This window comes from Protopterus annectens, chromosome 3.part1 (assembly GCF_019279795.1).
Source record: "Protopterus annectens isolate FY-2018-M chromosome 3.part1, PAN1.0, whole genome shotgun sequence".
NCBI classification, from domain to species: domain Eukaryota; kingdom Metazoa; phylum Chordata; order Ceratodontiformes; family Protopteridae; genus Protopterus; species Protopterus annectens.
The window spans coordinates 1,042,137,731-1,042,163,793 of NC_056732.1; positions in this window are offsets into that span (position 1 = coordinate 1,042,137,731).

Sequence of the window (26,063 nt, forward strand, 5' to 3'; positions counted from 1 at the left end):
AGACGTACCTCCCTGGACTACATGAAAAGAGACATGGAGGAGCTCTCAGATTATGTAGCTCAGGCTGATATGACCCTAGCCCTGAGCAGCATCCTACCATCACCCAGAATGATACCACAGTACAAGCAGAAAATGATTGATTTCAACAATTGGCTAAGTTTCTGGTGTCATGCAGCCCACAGAGCTCTTCCATGTGGCCCATGACCATTTAAAGTCCAAAACAACACTTTTTTGTTTTTTTTTTATCATGCTCATGACCTTTAAACTTAACGGTGTGGACATGAGCGAAAGTACCCTTTCCGTTAGTTTTTTCGCGCTGAAGTAAGTAGGAGCTGTGTGTTCATGCCAAAGAAGAGCTGAATAAGAGGGATTCGTCATTGCCTGTGAAAGGGACTGCATCTCCTAACTGTTTTAATAGGTAAGTAAGAACCAAAGAAATTAAAATAAAATCCTGCTGTTATTTTTTACCATAGTAGCAAACCTTGGGAAATAATTACAGCAAAGTTGTAATGTAACCATTAAGCCTCTAATAATCAGTTTTCCACTCCATGGTCATGAATCTTTTTAGCTCCAGGATCTTGTATAAGAAAAAAAGAGAAGTTATTGCCTTATCATGCATCTGGTCACCTATTTATTTGTTCATTTGTTTGTCTCAGAGCTTTCCTTCACTTGCTGATGGGCAACAGTAGTCTAAGAAGCTATATCAAGTGGTTCAGCTCATTCAACCCTTCATTCCTTTTTTCAGTTGACTATGTTGGTATCACTAGGCTTGTTGTGACCTCTTTGCAGCAGAAACTTGAGATGGCGTTTATACAGTTGGGGAGGGGTCTTTAGACACTGTTCATACCAGGTTAAAAGTGCAGAGAGTATGCATCTGCTGTTTCATTTCTGATGCTCTCTGTTAATGAACTTCATTTTGGATCTATTCAGCAGCTTATGGTTGTAAAGTGAAGGGTAGCTCACTTACATATGTATAATTTTGTTGAAGTTGCATCTTCAGGGTTGTACTTGAATTTTATATAAGAAAAGGTAGAATTGCATTACTTAATATTTGCATTTTGTCTGTGTTGACTTTTGTAATGGAATGAATTCTGTTAAATTATTTTTCTGTATGCTGTAAACTGCTTCGATAGAAAGTTCCTTTACTGTTAAATTCTGTGGGGTCTTAACCTGAAACTATTTCACTACTAATTTAAGAAGATGAGAGCTCAGTTTAATCCTCATCCAATGGATGGTACCTCAGGAGTCTAGCACCCTCGTAATGGTAGAGTGCAGTGGCAGTATCAGAACTTGACTCAAAAGTATCACGTGTGGGGAAAAGAATGAATGGTCTTCTGATCTTTCTGGCATCTGTGAGATGTGACAACATGCAGTTTTGATTGAGCTAAGTGACAGAGTGAGCCACAGTTTGCAGAAAAGCAGTGTAGTTGTTTCTATATTCAATAATGTTTCCCTTTGAACACTGCTGTTTTTCGGAAATAGTTCAGGGAAGTGCTCATTAGATGGCCTTTGTTTGTCTACAGTGAATCCTTGCAGTGTCCCCCCACCTGGCACTGCTTTGAAGTCATATTTTTAATGCAGTTGCTAAAGTGGAAAGGAAATTCCTTAATGTAGTAATGAATCTTTTGGTACACTGAGAATAGGATACACTCATTTCTTTGTGTACACCAAGCCCTGTATTTCTTTATTACAAGGAACTTTTCAGTAATTTTATGCAAAGCAAGTTAAAATGTATAATGAAATTGCATCTTACGGGTTATTTGGAATGTTGGTTAAAGTTACCTGTTAGATTAGATTGAGAATTAGAGTTAGAATGGGAATTAGAATTTTAAGGCAAGTAAATTAAGCATTTATTACATTTATTCATTGTTCGAATGCACCTACAGTACAGCCAGGAGGTCAAGTTTGGTCACCCGTGGCAGCGAAAGAGTTAACTATATGATATATTTTATATGCGGCCCCAAGACCATTTTTGTTCACTAAATGTGGCCCTGACAAGCCAGAAGGTTGGACACTCCTGTCTAAGTGATCCAGTATCTGTCTGCCTGGGGATGACATGATTGACAGACCTCGATGCTTTGCCAGAGATGGCCTGCATCTGTCACCCCTGGGCTTCCAGATACTGGCTAAGGCTCTTGCCACCCCTATAGTGCCTTTTTAGGTGGTGTTCCAAAGAACAAATTACCACCGTAACAGCTACAAACAAATGCAATCTGAGGGTCATGCTGCTCAACGATAGAAGTCTAAATCTCAAAATGCACTCACTTGAAGCACTCCTTAATATGGAGAACATCGACATTTGTGCTGTAACAGAGACATGGTTCAAGACAGCAGAAAGCTCCCCTGCACTATCAGGCTATAACTCATTCCACACCTTTCTACCCCATAACATGGACTGAAGCTCCAAAGGTGGTGGTGTTTCCATATTCATAAAGGCTGCACACACCTCCAGACTGGTAGCCCAACATAAGGCATCAGAGATACTTCAGGTGCAGCTAACATTGGGTAAGACAGCGATTCAGGTTGTAGCTTGCTATAGGTCCCCAACCATGTCCCAAGACTCTCACTCCACATTCCTAAACACCCTGGAGAATATTAGAGTCCAACCTAACACTCCCTTACTGGGCGACTTCGACTACACCTCCATTAACTGGGAAAACTAATCATCTACCTATACACTTGCTCAACGTTTCCTGGAATTCATTAATTCCAATGCCCTGGACCAGCTCATTCTTACCCCCACTAGAGGTAGCAACATCCTTGACTTGGTCATTACTAACATGGGCGACTGTTGCTCTACTCCAATAGTCAACTCCTCCCTGGTTAGATCTGACCACAAACTAATCACCTTGGAAATCCACATCCAACCCCCCCCACAAACTAATCACCTTGGAAATCCACCCCCCCCCCCTGCAAAGGTAACCACCATGAAAAACTTCTCCAAAGCTAACTTTGGGCTCCTAAAAACAGAGGTGGCTAATTTCATGGCACCCATGCAAATGGAGAATAGTTGCATGACTGCTTAATCATACACCAATGCACTGTACGAACATGTGCACAAATGCATGGATCTCGCCATACGCAGTAGAACCAAGACGCTCTCCTCCAAAAAAGGAAGCCAATCTGGTGGTCCCCTGCCATAAAAAACTCTACAACAGAAGGAGGAAACTGATGTGGAATAAGGTGAAGTTCCAAGACTGGAAAAACTCCCTTATCAGCCCCAACAAAAAGCTGAGATCTCTCATCAAATCCTCTAAAGCTAGCTATGAAAACAGAATTGCAGCAGATAGTAATGACAACCACAAGGCCTTCTATGGTTATGTAAAGAATCTCCATGGCAATACCCGGATTTGCTCTGAGTTACTGCACAGTAGTCCCTCCTATACCAAGCCAACAGATATTGCCAGTATACTGGCCGACAAATTCAGTGCCAACTTTACCCCCCCCCAAGGACCAATAACAATACCAGTCGATTTCCAGGCACCCAGTATTACTGCTGTAAGGTTAAAACAGCAGTATCCAAGGCCAAGAATGCAGCTTCTATGGGACCTGACAATATCACTGACTGTGTTCTACATGAACTACATTGTGAACTGGCACCTCACCTTTGTGCCCTGTTCAATCACAGCCTCACCTCAGGCTTTGTCCCTACTGAATGGCGCACTACTATCATCCCTCTCCATGAAAGAGGAGTGACTACAGACCCTGGGAACTATCACCCCATTAGCCTGATGAGTCTGATATGCAAAGCTATGGAACACATCATCATGGACCTAATAAACAAGGATATAGGGAATCTCCAAACTCTGGATCTCACACAGTTTGGTTTTGTGAAGGGTAGATCATGCCTGCTCAACTTGGTTGACTTCTTTGAGTCAGTCTCCAGAGCTGTGGATGAAGGCAAGGTGGTTCATACAGCCTACCTTGATCTGGCCAAGGCATTTGATACCATTCCCCACTCAGGAATCATAGAAAAACTCACTAAGCTAGGCATCAACCCCTATATCACTAGGTGGGTTGCAAACTGGCTCACAGATAGAATCCACAGTGTGAAAGTAGCTGACTCCAAGTCAGACCGTAGACCAGTCACGAGTGTAGTCCCACAGGGTTCAGTCCTGGGTCCTCTCCTGTTTGGTATCTACTTCTCTGAAGTCCAGACTAACAAGAAGGGACTCTGGCTGACAAAGTTTGCAGACGATTGCAAGTTGTGAGCTATTATTAACTCCCCAAGTGATGTTGACATCCTACAGAAAAGCCTCACTGAGACCAACAACTGGTGTCAGAACCATGGCCTTAAGCTCAATGCCAAAAAATGTGCCATCATCCCCTTTGGGAATAACCCGGTTCCCATTAGTTACCACATCGATGGTATTCCACTGAACACAGAAGGCATTATAAGAGATCTGAGAACACAGGTTGACAGCAACCTCTCTTTTGACCACCATATTGCCACTATGGTCAGAAAGTCCTTCTATGTGGCACATCTCATTACTAAGGGTTTTGCATCCAGGAAGAAAGAGGTCATTGTCTCTCTCTACTCTTCCCTCATTAGGCCAATCATCAATTACAATGCCCCATTTGGCATGTACCTCACTAGACACTTGCAACAATTGGAGTGGCTGCAAAAGTACCTCACAAAGAGGATCATAGGCCTTAAACACTTGCCTGTATGGACAGACTCAAAAAACCAACTATTCTCTTTCTCATATCATCTACTTAGAGGCGATCTCTGCTTGACTTACAAAGCCATGTTTGCCCTAGCTCTGTTAGAAATGCTACATATAAAGAAATCCCAATCCCTCTGCACCACATGCTCAGGAGACCTCAATCTCATTACCACAATCAACAGAACATGCTGGAGGGACAGGTTCATAACCCAGAGACTGCCCATGCTACGGAATAGACTTCCCATACATGTCCAACAGAGCACCTCACTGGCCCTCTTCAAGACAAATATTGATGGGTGGATGAGAAATAGAAAATTCACCCCGGGGATCACTTCAGTGGCTCTACTTGACATAGACACTGGGAACTAAAGTCAGATGGCATGATGATAGGCTAATCCTATGGACTAGGCTTGTAAAGGCTCCAGGGCCCATTAGCCTATTACACACCTATGAACCTATGATAGTGTAGGGTGAGGATTAGGGTGGGTGTCTCCTCCTAAAAGGATTTTAGTATACTGGGGCATTATTGATGCTTTTTTTTGTTTTGGAGAGTATTTTTCCACTTAATTTTGCTTTGGTTTGAGCTGAAATGGAGTTAAAGGTGAGGAGCATCATTAAATAGGTTTGGTGTGATGTGCTGAGAGTGTAGGGAGGATGTATGAAGAGGTGGTTGGGACAGAGATGGACAGATGTTGAGAGCTATAGATTCATGGTAGGATGAGAGATGGCCCAGTAGTAGGAGAAGAATAGAAGATAATTTAATAGTTTAATAAAACATTTTGATAACATATGTTCCTTCTACATTCAACTTAAGTAAGATGATGACATTTATTTCTCTATTTGAATTTTCTTTCACTGGCTAAAAGAAAGGTCACCTTTAATTTATGCTGTTCATTATATCTCTTGATCTGAAGTAGGATATTCATTTGTCTGCAACCTGTGGGTTATGGATCCGATATCGGATCCGAACCGGCATGGTTTTCCAGCTATGGATCCAAGCTCTCAGCTCCTCCCCTCACCCATAATGCCCTGCTCTACCCTCATGACCTCAGATCTGGTGACTGGATTGGTATTCATAGCTCTCAGCTAAGTGCTTCTTTCTTAACTGTTAAATCAGAAAATTTGTAATTTTTTGTGTATTTTTGTGTGAAAGTTTAGGCTTCCCTCTTTAATAGTTTTATTTAGAGTTGAATTAAGTAATTTTTTTCCTCCCTCGCTGTTGGTAGAGTGTGTGTGTTGGGCCTGTGTGTCTGTATTAGTTTTAGTTACTATTTTTGAGTAGCTTTTAGATTTGATGGCTGATCAGCCCAAATCTGTCTTTAGTGTGGCCATAAGCTCTCCCGGCTGATGGCCACACTTGCCTGGGGTTGAACACCTCACATCTGGATGCTCCATTTGTGCAGGGTTCAACCCTCAGGGCACTAGGAGGCGGAGGTCCAAGCTTGTCTTGGCGGGTCTTTACCGGGAACAACCGTGACTCGGTTATTCCCTCCGTGGCACCCCTCCTGCTCCTGGGACTCAACCTCCCGTTTCTGGAGAGAGAGGGATGCTAGGAAAAAGACCGGAGGAGAAGCACCACAAGCGGGCCGAGACCTCTGTTCGCCCCCCCAGCCAAGCGGGCTTCTCCCCGGCTCTCCTCCTTCTCGGCTCTGGTCCCTGTGTGCTTTTCACGGGTCCTGAGGAGGAGGAGACCCAGTCGAGGCTATCGAGGAGGCACTCCAGGCCTACCTCGGTAGCCTATCTACATATAGCCTTTCTGATGCTGATCTGGACGGATGATGAGAAGATTCATCCAGGCCCAGATGCAGATGGGAGTGCTCTTGCCTCCCTCTGGGGGGGAGCGCAACACCCTTTTTTAAGCCTATTGCTCCTTCTCCGACCCGCTATCTGGGTTCGGAGCAGCTGGAGCCGAGCAGGGTGGGTCGGCGCCGATAGTACTCTGTGCCGGATCCGACCCTGCCCTCGAGTGCGTCGGATCCGACCTCTCGAGCCTGGATCCGAGCCTCGGGTCAGCGCCGGCGCCCGTCTGTGTCGGGCGCACTGTCCCGTCCACTCTTCGGATCCGGGAGCCATTGTCGGATCCTTTGGTCGAGGTCGGCTCCCTTCGGCTTTTGATGTAGTGGAGAGGGCTCTGTTGAGGGACCCCGGCACTTGTTCGCCCTCTGCACTGGGCCAGGCTTCCACCATCCAGCCCCTGGGACAGCCCGCTTCTGTGCCCCAAGTTGCTCCTATGGAACAAATTGCTGCTTGTGAGGACTCCTCTGACAGCCCCCAGAGGATGTCCCGGAGGCACATTGACTCCAGTCTCTCACAGAAGACACGGACTTGGAGGAAGGAAGGCTCCCCACGGTCACCCCGAGGATGTCTCATTTGGAGACATCATGGAAATTGGTCTGCCCCAAGTCTTCCTCGGACGAGTCCGTGTTCTTGGAGGCATTTGAAGCGGGCCCGTCTACCTCTTGGGTGTCCCCTGCCGACCCCTGGTGGACCTTATTACCACCAGGGCGTGGAAGGAACCGGACACCGTGGAGCCAATTCCCAAGAGACCAGATAGGATCCTTAGTCCGCCATCCGACCGGGCCCATTGGAGTAAGGGGCCTCCGGTAGATGCCATGCACCAAGAGGGAACTGGCTCAGGAGAGTCCTCAGTCCACCCCGAGCAAGGAGTCTCGGATGATGGACCGCTTGGGGAAGCGGATGTTTAGTTCGGCGACCTCTCGTAAGGGCGCTGAACTATTTGGCACATGTCATTAGGATGCAGCGGGATCTTATAAAGAATACGCTGCAGTCCATTTCGGAGGAGGACAGGGTTCTGCACTCCACCCGTATGGCCACTCTTAGGTCAGTTACTAATACTTCGGCTACTCTCCCATGCAACGGAAGGCGCCTAGAGCTGCGGGGACAGGACTGGTCACTAGACGTCAGGCCTGGCCCTAACGCCCCTTTGATGGTTCTGCTCTGTTTGGCAAGACCGTTGACCCAGGCTGTCTGCGGAATCCGCTTCTCTGCACCCCAGAGGCCCTACTCTAGGAACCAAAAGGGTCAGAAGAAGATGTGGTTCCGAAGTCGCAGCAGTCCCAGCCTGCTCCGGACAACCAGTCCTTCCGTGGCAGAGGAGGACAGGTAGAGGCAGAGGGGCTCCCAGAAACTTCGGGTCCAGGGAACCTTTCTTTGCCCGACTGCTCCACTCTGGAGGCAGTCGGGGACGTTTTTCGGGGCACCTAGCGGCATGGGAGTCCATAACATCGGACCGCTGGGTTCTCCAAATCATATCCAGAGGATATCGCATTCCTTTCCTTTACCTTCCAAAGTTGAAGTCCTCCCAGGCGTCCCACCCGGTCAACGGGAGGCCGCTTTGGCAGAAATTGGCCATCTGCTAAAGAAAAGAGCCATCCAGCCCGTTCCCCCAGACCAGATCGGATCAGGGTTCTACTCCAGATTCTTTTTAGTGCCAAAAAAGACGGGGGAACTAAGACCAATCCTAGACCTCTCTCTCTTGAATCTGGCAGTCCCCAAAGAAAAATTCTGAATGGTCACTCTGCAATCTATTCTCCCCCTTCTGGGAGAAAATCACTGGATGTGCTCGATAGACCTCCTACCACATCCTGATGGACAGGCGCTCCAGGAGGTTTCTCCGCTTCCGGCTGGGAGCCAGTCACTACCAGTTCGGGTCCTTCCCTTTGGTCTCACCACAGCCCCCAGGGTGTTCACCAAAGTATTAGCAGTGGTAGCGGCCCACCTGAGGCTTCAGGGGTGCAGGTCTTTCCCTACCTGGACGACTGGCTCCTTACCGCCCCAACAAGGCATCTACTTCTATTGGCGAGACTCCTTTCTCCATCTTGCTCCTTTCTGGGCATCACAATAAATACAAAGAAATCCAACCTGGCCCACACAGCTCTTAGATTTTATAGGGGCCAGGCTAGACACAAGGAGTTCTGAGCCTTCCTCACTGCGGACAGAGTTCAAAATCTGCAGCTCCAGGTGCGGGCCATTCTCCATTCAAGTTCTGTTCAAGGAGTTGGTCCTGAGGGCTCTAGGGTCCATGGCATCAGCTATAGCACTTCTTCCTCTTGCCAGGCTCAATATGCATTCTACAGTGGACGCTCTTAGTACAGTGGTCATACCTTGCTCTCCCCATGCATCATCCCATAGCGATCAGCAAGGCTTGCAAGCGGTCCCTCTTGTGGTGGCTCCACTCCCGGATCTCCACAAAGGCCGCCCATTTGTGCTTCTCCCCTCTCGCCACGGTGACCACGGACGCCTCCCGCCTCGGGTGGGGGCACTTTGCAGGCGGACCGCCCAAGGCACGTGGGACGATTCAGAGACCTTACTGCATATCAATGTTCTAGAGATGAGAGCAGTGCTCTTAGCGTTGCTAGCACTTCAGGACTTTCTTCCCTTGGGAACAATTGCGATTCAGTCGGACAATATGTCTGTTGTCTGGTACATCAACAAGCAAGGGCGAAGAACGTCTTACCCTCTTTGTCGAAGCCATGAGAGTTTGGGAATGGGCAATCTCCACCAACCGCTTTAATAGCAACGCACATTCGGTCGGTCCAACATCCTAGCGGACAAGCTCAGTCGCACCATTCTGACCCCTTACGAGTGGTCTCTCAATTGTCAAGTAGGGGAACGCATATTCGCACGGTGGGGAACCCTTCATGCGATCTTTTGCCTCTCCCTCAAACACCAAGTGCGACAGTTTTTCGCTCTAATACCTCCTCCGGAGGCACCCCAAGAGACGCTCTGGTGCATGCTTGGCCACCCGGTCTTCTGTATGCTTATCCACCCTTGCCTCTGATGCTCCAAGTTCTTCAGAAAGCCTCTCGGGTGGGTTGCAGAATGATTCTCATTGCTCTGTTCTGGCCTCGACAGATCTGGTTCCCCTTCCTAAGGTCTCACTCGGTGAATCCTCCTTGGATTCTAGATCCCATCCGGATCTGATATCCCATCCATCCTGCATTCCTCCTCGAATCTGGACAACCTGAAGCTGACCGCTTGGCTGCTCCAGTTCCACTCTTGATTAGGACTCCGGTATTTCATCACCGGTTAAGGCAATTTTGGTGGCAGCTCATAAACCATCCACTAGAAAGGTTTACGAAGCAAGTGGAAACGTTTTTTTGTGGGTGGGCGGCAAGGCCTGAATCCTTCACGGTTCCTCTTCCTTTAGTGCTTGACTTTCTAACCACTCTCTTTAACGATGGTGCCAGCAGTTCCACAGTCAAAGTACAACTGGCGGCAATTTCTCACTATCACATTGGCCATGACTCTAATCCTCTTATGTCAGCCAAATTGTGTAAAATTTTTCTTAAAGGTACTTTTCTTCTCAGGCCCCTATAAAGCAAGCAGTTCCTCCTTGGGACCTCTCTCTGGTCCTACAGGCCTTGACTGCCCCTCCTTGGTGGATCTCAAATTCTTGTCCTACAAGACAGCCTTTTGGTAGCCATTACATCGGCCAAGAGAGTTTCTGAGCTTCAAGCATTATCAGCTAAACCTCCTTACTTGGTATTTCATCGGACCGTGTCTACCTCAGGACCAACCCGTCCTTTCTTCCTAAAGTCGCTTCTGAAGCAAACATCAATCAGTCCATTAACCTTCCTGTTTTCTTCCCTAAATATGAAAACAAAGGTGAATATAAGCTACATTCATTAGATGTTCACAGGCAACTTAGATTTTATCTGAACAGGACGGCTGGTCATAGGCAATCCGACCAGTTGTTTATTTCCTTTGCAAAATTCAATTTGGGCAAGCCAATCTCTAAAGTTTCTCTGTCCCGCTGGATTTCACAGTGCATCTTATTGGCTTATCAAGCTTCAGGAAGGCCCGGAGGGTGTTCATGCCCATTCAACCCGGTCAGTATCTACCTCGGCAGCCTTCAAGGCTAGGATTCCTCTAGATGATATTTGTGCAGCAGCCACGTGGGCTTCATCTCATACTTTTATTTCCCACTATAAGTTGGATCTTGCATCTAGGGGTAGAGCATCCTTTGGCTCATGGTGCTCGGAATATCCTTCCATGATGAAGATTCAGGTAGCTGGGGACTCTGTCGTTGCAGACAAATGAATATCCTACTTCAGATTTAGAAGTTATGTACTCACCATAACGTTCCATCTGGGTAGGGGTGTTCATTTGTCTGCTATCCCCTGGCCTTTCAGTTTCCTGCATATTCTATGTTACCCTTTTCAGGGTGTTGTTGCTTTGGCAAACTCGATCTGAGGTCATGAGGGTAGAGCAGGGCATTATGGGTGAGGGGAGGAGCTGAGAGCTTGGATCCATAGCTGGAAAACCATGCCGGTTCGGATCCGATATCGGATCCATAACCCACAGGTTGCAGACAAATGAATACACCTACTCAGATGGAACGTTATGGTGAGTACATAACTTCTAATTTCACTTTAGCTGTTTTCAAAGGCCCTTTTATAGGCCCTTATAGTGCCACCACACAATATAATTTAGTCTTCGTTTTCTTGGCCAAAGACTGACACTTTTTACTTAGAACAAGGACTACTAGTGAAGTTTTCTGTACTCTGACTTTCAATTGTCGGTCAGTATTATAGCAGTTTTAGTATGTTTTTGTGATACTCTTTAAGTTCACTGTTCCTTCAGTAGTATGACTCTTCTATTTAGTATAATATTTTGACATCATTTGTTATTCCTCCATTGGATTAAACCCACTTGCTGCCTCCATTGGATTAAACCCACTTGCTGTTACTAGTACATCTGATTGCACTAGGTTTATTACTTATTACATATGATTGCATTAACTAGTTGCATTATGGAAAATCTTAACAGTTTTTTCTTAGAAGACCTGAAAAGGGTGGGTTACCTATAGTAATGCATGGTTTGTTATACATACAGTCTTTTAGCTTAATTTGTAACTCAGAGTACTTGTGACAGAAATTGGTTTTTCATTTAGAACAATCTTAGAGACCAAGTTGACTTTGAAAGTTGCTGACAGCAATATTTTATACCTAATAAAGAACTTTAGATTATGATAGTACTTGCAAGCAAGGAATGTAGTTCTTAGTGACACAAATCCATCAATCTACTCTGGAACTGGTTATCCACTAACAAACTGTCTAGCCTTCAAAAAAAGCATTAATGTTCCTTGGTACCCCACAGATATTTAGGTCTGGAAAATCTCCACTATTCATTTATTTATTGACATAACATATCCATGTGGTAATGCCCTTCCTTTTGTTGTGGTATCTCTCTCTCTCTCTCTTGTTGTAGATCAGCTCTTAGCCTTATTACAGAAATCAGGTTATTAAAGTGCTTAGTCAGCTCATGTTTGCATACAGGCTTTCAAATCTACTTACCAAGTATGCTATCCATGCTATAGGCATTATTAATGTTCTGATTCCAAAGCTTAAATATGCACTCCCCATTGGTACATTCATTGTCCCTTCAATATATCCCTAGTCTACAAAGCTGAAAATAAGATTTTGTGATTTTCTCATCTGTCACATGGTAGAAAGCACCACTGCCAGACATTAAAAAAAGATCAACCAGTTGCCACTTTCAGGAAAAACTTTACTATTACCAAACTCTGTAAACTTTAAATTTATAAATTAATCTACTACCCTCCGCTAAGGAACAACTTTATGATGAATTACTCTTCATATGCTATATGTAACAATGAAGGTACATTGTTTTACAAACAATTATATAATCAAGCAATTCCTGAAAAAGCACCCAATTATAAACTAGCTACTTCTTTATTTTTACTTCAGTTTGATAGCCAGGTATTTGAACTGGTCAACGAACCCCTTTCAGACACAAAAACATTTCTTTCTTTGTGATGCCTTCATTTATTCTTCAAAATATTTTAATGTTTTATTGTGGCATTCTATTTCAAATGCCCTTCTTATTCCAAACAACTATTTATTTGCATATATCATCCATGTGTGCTTCAGCTTCAAATATACTGTGCATATATCATCTGCCATGTTTTTCTATATTCTTATATCTAATGCATTATACAATGTTTTCCTATTGTTTGCTTCTGTCTTTGCCATGTGGCTTGGGTTATATCTGAAATGGGTCATAATACTAGTTCTCCTCTCTGTTTAACAAAACCATACATCATATAAATAAGTAAATAGTGAATCAAATGGACTGGGATCACAGTCTGATTATTATCCTATGATCGATGCATAAATCTCTATCCCAGTATAAGAATGATTGATACACTGGGAAATGTAATTAAGCCATACCATACTACAGACCTAGTGCCCCAAAAGGGATAACTCTGACGCCATTATGCCAACAGATATAGTAAGAAGAAATTTATACATGATTCATTCTCTTCAAAAGATGAGTTCTGGGATGTAATGGTACTCCTCGATCTAGATGAACAGAACTTTCTAGTAGTAATTCTGGTTAATGGAAAAGTTATCAACCAAGAGGAAAAAATATTTTAATAACAGGCAATTCCATGTTGGCACTGCTACATAGGCATGCAGATATTCTAGGAAAAAAAGTAGGGTTACAGTGACGCCTTTGTTAGGGATACATGATAAAGATATATGCGCACATCTCAAGAAATTGAGTATTTCTAGCATATCAGAGTTGGTTATTATTCACACTGATGTTAATGATCTAAGCAAAATTTAAATTCTACAGGTCAATAGAAGTATTGTTTTTAATATGCTGGTCTAATTCAAGTGTGACTTTACCATCAGAAAGTATTGTTTTTCCTAAGGGTGGCTACTTAAAAGGCTATAAAAGTGAATAGATAGCTGAAAAGATTGTATTTTCAGTGGAAAAGTTAGGGAAAATTGATCTCATATCTAAGGACATTGTTAATTTGCCTGCTGTTAACACAAGACGCACCTTTAGCACACTGAGAAGTGCAATGATATATTTCTTGTAAATTATTTCATTGTCAAAAGGCCTGACTTGATGCAAAACCATATTTGTAGCATACTATCATCAAATGTAAAGATTAAACAATAAGCTTAATGAATTTTATTCCATCTTTACATTATTTGATATTTCAACAGGTGTGGTAATGCAGACTTGGTTTAAATGGTGTTGAGATGGTTTTATTATTTAAAGATATTCTTTGTACTATAACTGTAAAACAGACACTAGAGGGTACAGAGTATACATTAATGTAAAAATTATTCACCAATCTGTGATGCACTGCAATTTGTTTACAAGAATTATCCACCAAGTCAGTAATGCACTGCAGTTAAATTAACTCACTGTCTCCCTAAATGTCAATCAAAGACAGAAGGCACACATTTTCAATAATGAGCTGTTGAAAGTCCCCAAATATTAATGACAATGAATACATTTATTATTTAACAATGCCAGATAATCTCTCCATACAGACCTTAATTTCAACAATGGATGCTCAGCATTCAAATTCACATTGCCTCAGTGGCATATGGGTTGTGTGTCTGCACAACCCCACACTGACAGCTTTCTAGAGCTCAAAATCCCCTCTTCAGGCTCACTGTGACAGGGGATTAGCCACACCTTCCAGTTAGCTATTTAGACTTTTACTACCAGCTGAAGGACGCACACAGTTGAATTTTCTTGACAGCCTATTTTGCTGGATTAAAGCTTTCAGACTCAGATAAAATCCCTTTGGGAACTTTCCTTCCTATTTTTTATTATATGCTTTTGATTTCTTTTTGTTTTATTAAAAACTATATAAATATAAATATAATATATGCATACACACACACACACACACACACACACACACACACACACACACACACACACACACACATCATGTGTGTTACCTTTCTATTATAACATACATTTACTATTGCTGTTAATTCCTTTGGGAATTCTAACTTATTATGTTGTTGCCTGCTTAATACTGCTTTTAAGCAGTTATGGGGCTTTTCTAAAGTGTTCTATGACTTGTACTGGGAAAGTGAAGTTCTGCTGTGTCATTTGAACATTACACCTCTTGTTTCTGTTAATTAACTTATTTATTTGGAAGTTCTGATAGGAAAACATTGTCCCCCAGATTTAATAACATCCGTGTAGGAATAGTGTGGAACCTACATGGATGTTACCATGTCCGTGTATGAGGATACCCCTCAGTAGCACTCCATGCATGTTAATGAAGGTGCATTACTGAGGGAGAGCCGGGGAAGGCAGTTTGAATCAGTGTAGAGAGTATGTCACTAACTGTGTCCATAGATGAGTAACACACCCCCTGCACTGTCCAAATGCCTGATAGCAATCAGTTCAATCTTATATTTTTTTTAAGTTTGCGCAGCATGGCTTGCAGTGATTGACATGTGCCAGACATCTAAAAACAGAAACTGGATGCATTTAATTTATGATTCAAAGGTCAAGTTTAAGCATAGCTGAGTGGGTTTGTGCACCGTGACGTGGTGCTTAGCAGTGCTCAAACATATCTGAGAGCTATATGTAAAAGTATAGCAGCATTCTGCATATCCACATAGCCAAGTGGCTAGAGTTATGGCCTCCTGTGCAGTAGGTGCAGGGCTTGAATACATGAAAGGGAAATTAAGCAATTATTTTTGCAAGATAAATTATGCCAACTATTTTTTAATTATGAGCTGCACTCATATAAACTCTGCTAAGACTTGCTAATCTATGATAAGCACTATTTAAACAATCTCTGTTTAAGCACTGCTTGGCGGTGCTTGGCACTGCTTGGCTGCACTTAGTTGGTTTGCGCACTGCTAAGCATGGCAAAGCATTGCCAATTTAAGCACTGCTCAGCTCAGCTAAGCTGGTTTGTGTGGTGCTAACTGATGTACAGCATTTTTAAAAATGTCCCAGTGTTGTGTAAGGGTGGGAAAACAGGCTCTATTAAGCGCAACAGGTAGGAATTCAGCATAACCAGTTGGAGTTTGAAATGCGCAAGAACTATGGCAGGTGTTGGAGAGGGTGTGCGCTTCCAGGCACAGTAGTGGGGCATTCTAGAGTCCAGGGTCATGATTGGACTCCTGAAAGACCATGAACACCGGCTGCTGCAGAGCCAGGTCCAGGGATAAGAGTGCAAGGCAGAGGCCTGAGACCAGATGGCACGTGACCTCACCAGTGCTACAGGAATCCTCCACACAGGTGAGCAGGTCCATCATCACTATGATGATCTGAAGCATCAGAAGGGATAACTTATGGACACTTGGGTCCAGGATGCTCAGGATGGTAATGCCCCATATGTTTGTAAGTACTGTCAGCATTGTTTTGCCAATACCTAATCTGAATGTGTGATAGACAGGTACGCATAATGATGTGCCCCTCTCCCTACAGCTGCTCACAACCTAGAGGCCCATGCAGGGCACCTGGCCAGGTTGCGCCATGAGTGTGATGAGTACAGATTAATTTGCAATCTATAGTCAAATATGCAAGATATAGTAATTCATTCACTGCCAGTAGGTACATATAGTACAGATTTGTGTATTACAGTTAATGAGGACATAGGGCTGTACTGCATTAACTGACCACTGCCAACTATAGCGCAATAAACAGGGAAGATTAAAGCATTAAACCTGATAATGTTAATGAAATAAAGTTTCTACTGCAGTAATTGTGGAATTACAGTTGCATTGCAACACCTGTATTATATCAACTGCTATGCAGTAAAGTCTCGAAAATATACCAATAACTGCATGAAGATACCTGTAATAAAGCTGTGTTGTGCAGTATGTGTGCAAGTAGGGCTGTTGTTCATGAAATCAAGTATGACATCTGCTCTGAAATAAAAGCACAAAGAATACCACTAACTGACTGAAGGTATAGCTAAGACTGTTATGCTAAACTGTAGATTTAGTGCTGTACTACAAGATATGTGCATTATGACATTTGTTCTGCACTAACATCTGAAGCAATATCAGGAACACCCAAAGTATATTGTGTATATCAGGATTGTCTTGTGTTGACCATTGCATTTCAGCTATATGCAGTCCTGCTCCAAGGTATGGTGCTGCAGGCAAGTATGAAACTGTAATAGCTGTAGACTGCAAATATTATGGGTCAGGTAGCCAACCCAATGCTCCAATATGGTTTGTACACGTCACAGATATTTCCACCCACTAAGATATATTGTGTACACCTGTATTCTATGTATTAATGTACAGTTTACCTAGTATCTCTGTCATGCATGAATCTCATGCATGTGTGTTCAACTGTCACTGCAATCTTGTATAAAACTGTATTACTATTACTAGGTCATATTTTGTTTCTAGTTGAGCTGTAGGCAAATATCAGTCAGTCAATAGTCAATAGTGGCTCAGTAGCTTAGTTTGTTAAATGCTGTATCTGATGTACATTTTGTCACACTCAGACCAGGTTTCGAATCCAGTGATAAGTACTAATAAATATTATTGAATCAGTTATGTATTATTAACAGATGTTCTCCCCACAGGAATTGCAGGTAAATGGGTGCAGTAGCCCTTATTATGTGTTAATAATTTGTGTGTTCAGATGTAACAAACTGATAACAGCATTGATCAGAAATGTGATAAGACATCATAAAATAGAGGCAACAAGTACAATAGTAATAAAAGATAATACAATAAATAAAATGTGTAATCTTGGTATGGCTGTATGCCTGATGTGCCTATGAACATTTGCTGATGGTCTAGCCCCATGCCTGCCAAGGAAGGCATGATAGTTGTTTACTCTCTGTACTGTACATGTCTCTTAAGTGTCAAGCTGTCACTGACTGTAATCACTGTTGCCTAATCCCTCTGGCACAGATCTATCATTGACATGATTATGTCAATAGCACAGTCACACTACATCATTCCACAGTACACCTTGGTAGTTATATAGGTCCACCTGACATGTAATAGTCCTCTGTGGTTGTGTACCTGTAGATGTTACTGCTTGGCCCATACTGCCCCATGCGGCCAGCTTCAGAGGTATGCATGTGCTACAGCAGTTATAGGGCACTGTTATACATAAAGAAAAGACAGAACTGTAGAGAATATAACAGTACTGTTGCAAACTATATAGCCTATACCTGTATTAATGGACTGTATTTCGCTCTCCCCCCCCCACCCTTTATCTTTATCATAATTTATTATTGTTATACATTGGTTATGGTTTACTATTAACATATGTTGTTCTCTAAATGTTATGTTGGGCCTTGTGTTTTATTATTGTTATGTATTACAATGGTTGCATAGTAACATATCTTGCTGAATTACCTATGTTGTTGACCTTATGCCGTAACTATAACTGGCATGCTGTTACTATACTGACTGTTATCTTACTTATTGTTGTGTTCCATATACTATGCATTGTTATGTTACTGGGTTATTTGTAGTGTTCTGGCATGCTGTTATGACTAACTAAATGGTTTGTTCATTACTAACCTATACACATTGAAATACCTCAACACCATAGCTAGACTGGGTAGGCTGGTTCCTGATGATCTGGCTACCCTACCTCAGCCGGCCATGGCACCAGGTCCCAGCATGTCTGGGACCCAAGTCAGTGGTGCCCCCTCAGGTGGCCCTGCACCACCTATGGGTGGAACCGCCTCAGGGTACGTAGCCTGTCCCTCCCTGGGAGCAGGGGTGGAGGGGCGGTTGTCACCCAGGATCAGCTACTGGTGATGGTGTGCAGGATAGTTCATCATGGGTATGAGCAATGCCTGTGCCGGATTGAGGCCCCTGTCAACTACAGCACAGTGCATTAGCCTAATAGGCCACTCAGCTCTGAATTAAAGCAGGTGTTTCCACCAACATACACTGATTGCCACTGACACACTGCAAGTACATATAATGGGAAAAATAGGAGTGTACTTGCAACTGTGTTGCAGACACTACATCAGTACACAGCCAAATAAATAATAATGGATGCATGTGAGACCTAGGATAACAGGTATATACCCTTCTGAAAACACATGCTAATGCAAAGCCTGTGTCACAGACTGTACGCATGCACATATATCTTGCAAGTACACCTGCTGCAGCACTGACTCAGTAGCTCAGTCTGTTAAATGCCTTGCATACATTACATTTTGCCACCCACAGTCCTGGGTTCGAATTCAACATGTTGCACTTCAGTTACATTCTTGTGAATACAGCAAATAATGACTGAGTCATGCAATTTTAACCAAAACAGGTTGCTGCTTCTGAATTAACTGCTACCCATGTTTGCAAGTCAAATACCTGTAGGTAGGGACATCCTGCACATATTCGTATAGCCTACCTATATGTCGCCTGCTACTGTCTGATTGGCATTGTTGCATAACAGATGAACCTTAAGCACATGCTTCAACTGGACTGTTATGGGTACCCTCACCCTGGCTCTGCTGTAACGAAAGAGCTGACACTACTTCTTCAGTGACACATACACCTTGCTGTCCTCCAAAGTGTTCACACTCCCCCCATGTGTCCTAGGCTGCAGCAGCAGCTGCAGCCTGCAACATATGCAGCTGTATGTTAAGCTACCTGCTACAGACCTACCATACCTTACAACACCCTAGAACAAGGGATCCAGACAACACCCTTACATAAAGTGGGGGGGGGCAAAGTTCTAAGGACAGGGACATGTTTCACATTTTCCCCTACAAACATAGTGAGCTGATAGACTAGCAGCTACTGCAGCAGCAGCAACATATTCTGATGGGTATTATGTCTGACACTCACATGTCTCTTCCCCCTTACTGACCTCAGCCCACAATGTTTAACATTGAACTGCCAGATAATCACAATGTCATTTGACAATGGCCAGACATAGCATGCCAAACTGTGAACATACCTCATAAATCTCAACAGTGGACAGTATTTGTACCTACCCTCTGCAATGCTGTAGTCTTCACACCTCACTAATGTCCATCTCAAAGAAAAGGGCCAAGGCCTACATGAAGGCCTTAAATATTACACTGTGGTGCCATGTCATTGACTAATGAAAGTGCAACCCAGCTGTGTTGGATGCAATAGCAAGTCTGAGCCATGGACTGATGCACAGGCAATTACCTGTTAATGAGCATGACCTATAAAAGTCAAGCAACTGCCTATGGGAAACAGCTCTGTAAGTTGATTTACTAAGACAGAGTATGAGTTAGCAAGTTGTTTTCAAGAGGATTTGTTCACATACGGATTACATCACTCTACCAGGTATGTCATGCATGTCCCCATATAATGGGATGCAGATGGGAGGATGCAGTTATGGGGAATAGGGATTACAACAGTAAGCCTGTAGTACATCTCTGGGAGTGACATGTTAGTGATACTCTGCTGTCTAACAGCTACAGGCATGCCTCTCAACTGTGCCAGCTATGAATTAAATCACAGCTCTTGCCCTCTCACTCCCTCCTACAACAGTTGGCTCCTGTATGAAAGATACTTGATTGCAAGTTACACAGATTGTCAGTAAGTAAGGGTAGACACAGCTGTATTATCACATGATGTACTGTCATTCAGCTTCTCTCAGTCTGTGAATGTCACACAGGAATAGGTCAGATGTTGTAAAGGTGTCCCTGACTGTCCCTGATGTACTCTGGCTAGGTCACTGTTTTGTCGACATTCATATCTCATCACTTGACAGCTATGGCTAATATACCTGGCAACCCCGTATGACAGGAATAATGGTCATAGCCATTATTAGTGGGGGACACAGGCCCATCCTCAGCGACAAGAATGTACATATTGGTAATACAAAGCAAGAGTATGAGTAGATTAACAGATATTACTGTAGCATAAGCTTTTTCTGAGGGTTCTGGCATGCGACAGCCAGATTCTCTATATGCTTACAACAACCAGCAATTATTGGCCATCTGTTTACCAGACATCTACATGTTTGTGCCAACAAGACCACATATATCAGGCACACATACACATGCCACAAACATCTGTGTACTGGACAGGCATGATACCTACAGGGAAGATATATTACAGCAGGTTTGCATTGCTGTCTGTCACTGTGGCACACTGGTGTCACTGAAATGTCCCCATACACATGTAATAACACACAGCTATGTGTCCGACAGTGGCTGTATTACATAGTAGTAGGACTATGCCCATAGGAGACACACCACAGTAAACATCATTGATGGGTATGGAGACACTCTGTCACAGCACGCAGGAACATACCGGTATTGCTATTGGTGATAGCCACATACATACTGTATTGATAGACTGCGGGGTATGACGTGGGAAGTAGCAGTGGATAGTACAGGCTATTTTAGTTGTGCAGGATCTGTACATAGTGGATATCTATGTATCTGGTCCTGTGATGTGTTCCCCTGTTGATCTCTTTCAGGACAGATGTATCTAAGGAGGTACCCAGCATCGCACAGAGACAGGCATGTGCACACTGTTGTAAGCTGATATATTTAAACACACACAGTTGCATGTTGCAAGATTAGAACCTCTACCTATCTATTAGTATACATTAGAGCACTATGTACATATTGCATGCACCATAGAGGTTCTCTGTTTTGAGATTGTCAGCCACTGCTGTTAAGGTGGATGATATCAGCAGGCCTTGTAAAGGAGGCCAATGGGGAGGCTGGCAGGTTGTCACAGGGCCTTAAAATGTATAACCATTGCATAGAGATAGGTGTGTGTACACTGCTGCAAGGGGATATATTTACACAAATCCACAGGGTTGCTGCTGTGAGATTAGAACCCCTACTTATCAGTATACACTAAAGCATTATGTACTTATTTCATGCGCCATGGAGCTTATCTGTTTTGAGATTGTCAGCCAGTGCTGTTAAGGTGGATGACATCAGCAGGTCTTGTAAAAGAGGCCAATGGGGAGGCTGTCAGGTTGTCACAGGGTCCTAAAATGTATAACCATTGCACAGAGATAGGCAAGTGTACACTGCTTCAAGAGGATATATTTACACACACACAGTTGCCTATTGTAAGATTAGAACCCCTACCTACCTGTTAGTATACACTAGAGCACTATGCACTCATTGCATGCGCCACAGAGCTTTTCTGTTTTGAGATTGTCAGCCAGTGCTGTTAAGGTGGATGACATCAGCAGATGTTGACAGAGAGGCCGATGTTGAGGAGGATGCTAGTCACAGGGCCATAAAATGATTGACCATTGTACAGTCATAGGCCAGATGGGCATGTCTGTGCTGCTATGAGGGAAATATCTACACACACACACAAGGTGGCTGATGTGAGATTAGAACCCCTACTTACCTACTGTTATACACTATATCTCACAGTACTTATTAAACGCACCACCAGTTACATCTGGTGTACATGTGGTTGCAACAGTAGTACTTGTGGGCTGCTCAAAGTAGCCTTGTATTACTCAGCATGTATGGCCTGAAGAGTGAACCTGTTTTATGCTGTTATTGTATCTACTGTCCTAGCAGTGGGATACCTGTTAATACTCCTGCTATGTGTGTACAATTAACAGTATCGCCATTTCTGGCCAGTTGCAGTTTGCTAGGTGGACAATTAACCAGTGACAATATGGCCTGTCCAAGTCCTGTGTTCAAGTCTTTGCACATTATACCATCAGCTCACCATTGTCTGTCTACAGGGAGACATTTCATAGGCACAGGGTAGTGTGATTGGGTGGATTATGTCATTATGTGGGCTTGGTGTGTTACCATCAGACAACTGTTGTGTGTTTAGGTGCAGATAACCCTAACATTCTGTGTGTGGGTGTGCACATTTGTACAGGCCCACACACATATACACATGTGCATATATATTTATTTATATATATATATATATATATATATATATATATATATATATATATATATATATATATATATGTGTGTGTGTGTGTATGTATATATATATATATATATATATATATATATATATATATATATATATATATATACACACACATATATACATATGCACACACTCAATGGATATAAAAAGTGTACACACCCCTGTTAAAATTCCAGATTTTTGTAATGTAAAAAAATGAGACCACAATAGATCATTTCAAAACTTTTCCAACCTTTATTGTGACCTATAACCTGTACAATTCAATTGAAAAACAAACAAATCTGTTAGGGAAAAAAATACAAAAAAATAAAAAACGTACAATAAGCTGGTTGCATAAGTGTGCACACCCTTAAACTAGTACTTTGTTGATCCTACTACAGTTTTTTGAACTTTTTTGGGGTTAATCAGAGTCTTTTAGGTGATGGCCAAGAAGAAGAAATAAGAATACTAAAACAAAAAAAAAAAAAACAAAGTAACAGTAAGTTTAGTTTAAGGGTGTGCACACTTACGCAACCAGCTTATTGTACGTTTTTTATTTTTTATGTTTTTCCTCTAACAGATTTGTTTGTTTTTCAATTGAATTGTACAGATTATAGGTCACATTAAAGGTGGGAAAATTTTTGAAATTATTTATTGTGGTCTCATTTTTTCATAGCACAAAAACCTGGCATTTTAACAAGGGTGTTTACACTTTTTATATCCACTGTATATATAACAGGGATGTCAACTTAGGTGTAGCTGTGTGTTAGCCAAGTGTAGTAGCATGCCCAGTGTGACTGTCAGTACTTAGGTCTGGGTCAGTCCTGTCAATACTCCAGTCTGGGATTTTGTGTGTTGCAGCCAATTGGCTGCTGCACCTGATTCAACAGTTCAGCACCTCCCTGATATTTTGACCAAGGGATTCCCTGGCTGTGTGCTGAATGTATTATATGACTCATACCTATCGACTGTACAGATTATACTAGACTGTACAGAGTGTTGTATCATATGTATGGTATGTTTTACATAGCATTGTGATTTTCCGGTACAGCAGTGGCAAATTATTATAGATTGATGTTAGGAAATGATGCTAGACATTTGAGTTAGTGACTTCATACACACCAGGACACCCATTCTATTGTGCAACCTGTTATTCTCTGCACTTTCTACATTTATCTTGCCAGTAGTTAATCCTTCTCCTTATATTTGGGCCTTTGTCCCACTACTGTTGCTGTAAGTGGTTGTAGGTATGATGTGACTGGGGTACATGATGTCATACCACACACAGGGTGACAGTCTTCACACCTCTCACTGTACATGTTTTAGCAGGATGTCCAACATTCTGCCCGATATGTCTGCTCTGTTCCTCTTGCAGTTGTGTTTTCTGGTACTATACTACTAAATGGAGCTCACTGAATTCTTGTAAGTACTGACACAGTTAAGTGCTGGCCTTTACATCCTGCTGCTGCCCTGACCTGTTGCAACCTGCTGTTATACTAGCCACCTTCTAGGTTACTCAGTGCATGTTTAATGTCTGTAGGTTTGGCCCTCTGTCCCTCCATGGTCTCTGCCTTTGTCCAGCTGTCTTGCAGTAATAGATTGGGGCATATTGACAGTCTGTGGGACTCCTACCATAGGAGTATCTCACATGCAAAAGTTGCAGGTGCAGCCAGTTTCAACCATGAACAACATCAACCATGCTACTGTACTTAGCCCACTGAGTCGCACCAGCCACCAGAATATTAGGTTTCCTTCCTCACACTATTAGTAGCAGGCAGACATAACACTTTGACCCCTGCATATTGTGGACATTAGAATGTGTATCCAGGTTGTTTGGGACAGCCCTGGGATTGTGTGGTATGGTGATATATCCATGCAAACTTACTGTTACTGCAGTTGTATGGGAACACTGATGTGTTGGGGGTAGGGGACTCTGGCTTCTCCCTTGCATACTGCAGTGGGTTTTGGTGAATTGTGGCCTACTGCATATTATGGGGAAGTCATAGCTGTTAGTTCTCTGCAAGTAGCCCAGTAGCCCACACTATTCCCTTGTATACATGTAGCAGGCCCATACATGTGCTACCATAGTGTAGTACCCTGTACATTTGTTGTAAAGGAGAGTGACTTACCTAGTGAATGCAGCAGTTGAGATACCTGTGTTGCAGGGCTGACTCTGTCAGATGTATTCAGTACACAGTCAATACATGGTGAGGTTCAGGTTGTGTTGTGTGGCTGGCATCCTTTTTGCTATGAATGTGAGTTGAAGTAAGGTGTCAGTCCCTAGGACCCTAGGTTGTCAGTGCAGGAGCTATGTGTTGCCTCTTTACCAAGGCCAGGGCATACTGGGCACACCTATGTCTGCCTTCACGGACAGCCTCAGGGGAGTTCCTCCACCAAGTCCCCTGTGGGTGTGGCTGTGGGCAGTGGTGGGGGGGGGCTTTGTGTCCCTTCCCTGTGCTGATCCTGCCACAGCTGTTTCTCCAGGATCATATTGTGTAGCATGGCACATACTGTGAACATTTGTGCACATATGGCCGGAGAGTACTGCAGGGCTTCACCAGACATATCAAGGCACTGGAACTGTGACTTGAGCAGCCCAAACACATGCTCTGTGATGTTTCTAGTTTGTGTGTGTGTGTGCCTTATTATGGTGTTCTTCAGTAGGTGTGTGTGCATTTCTGATGGGTATCATCATCCATGGCTCCACTGCATAGCCAGCATCCCCCAGTAGATGGCCACATAGGATGACCCCCTGGCAAACATCTGGTACAGCTGTGATACATGCCAGATATGGGAGTCATGAAAACTGCCAGGGCTGCCAGCACACACATTCATGATAATGCTGTGGGCATTGCACATGACCTGGCAGTTGATGGAGTGATACCCCTTGCGGTTGACGTAGAGTCTACTCTCCTCACCGGGCAGTGCTTTGATGTGTACAAGAGTGCAGTCTATGGCACCCAGTACATCAGAGTAGTGCACTACACAGCTGAAGAGACGCATACTGATGGCCCTCTCCTTAGGGGTTTGGGGTAAATAAATGTGCACACTGGCATGTGTTTGCATGGCAGCAAGGAACTGGTGGAATACCCTGGATGCTGATGCCTGTGAGACCCCCCATCATGTCCCCAGTTAGTCTTTGATAAGTACCTGTAGCTAATATTCTAATATTCTAAGGGCTACACATACCTTTGTTTCCAATGGGATAGGTTCCCCTTTGTTGGTTCTTGGGCTGGGTTGAGGGTGGCATAACTCGGTGAGTTCTTGTAGTATGTCACTGTCCACCCTGTAGCAGTCTACAATCTCCAGCTCATGTAACTCCTGGAAGGTTACCCTGGGCCTGAAGACTCTTCTCTTTCTCAGTCTAAGCTTATTGTCAGCAGCAGCAGCAGCACTGACCTCAGCATCTAGCACATACAGATGTGGCAGAGCAACAGCCCCTAGCATTCTGTCATTTAAAATTCCCAGGTCTGTGCTCCGGTGTTGCAGAGTATGGGGAAGAAATTAGATTGTAGGGTGTATGCATAATTTATAGTGGTCTACTGCAGATGCAGCCTATGTGATTGGCTAACTATGATGCAGTCCACCTGCCAGGTACATCATTGAGGGGTTTGAATGCCCCAGTGTAAGTGGAATAGGGGTTATCAGTAATTTATTCATGATTGACTTTCACAGGCAAAGTCACTGCATGCAGACATGTTCAAACCAGCTAAAACAAGTGCCCCAAAGCTAAACAAAGCTTAGC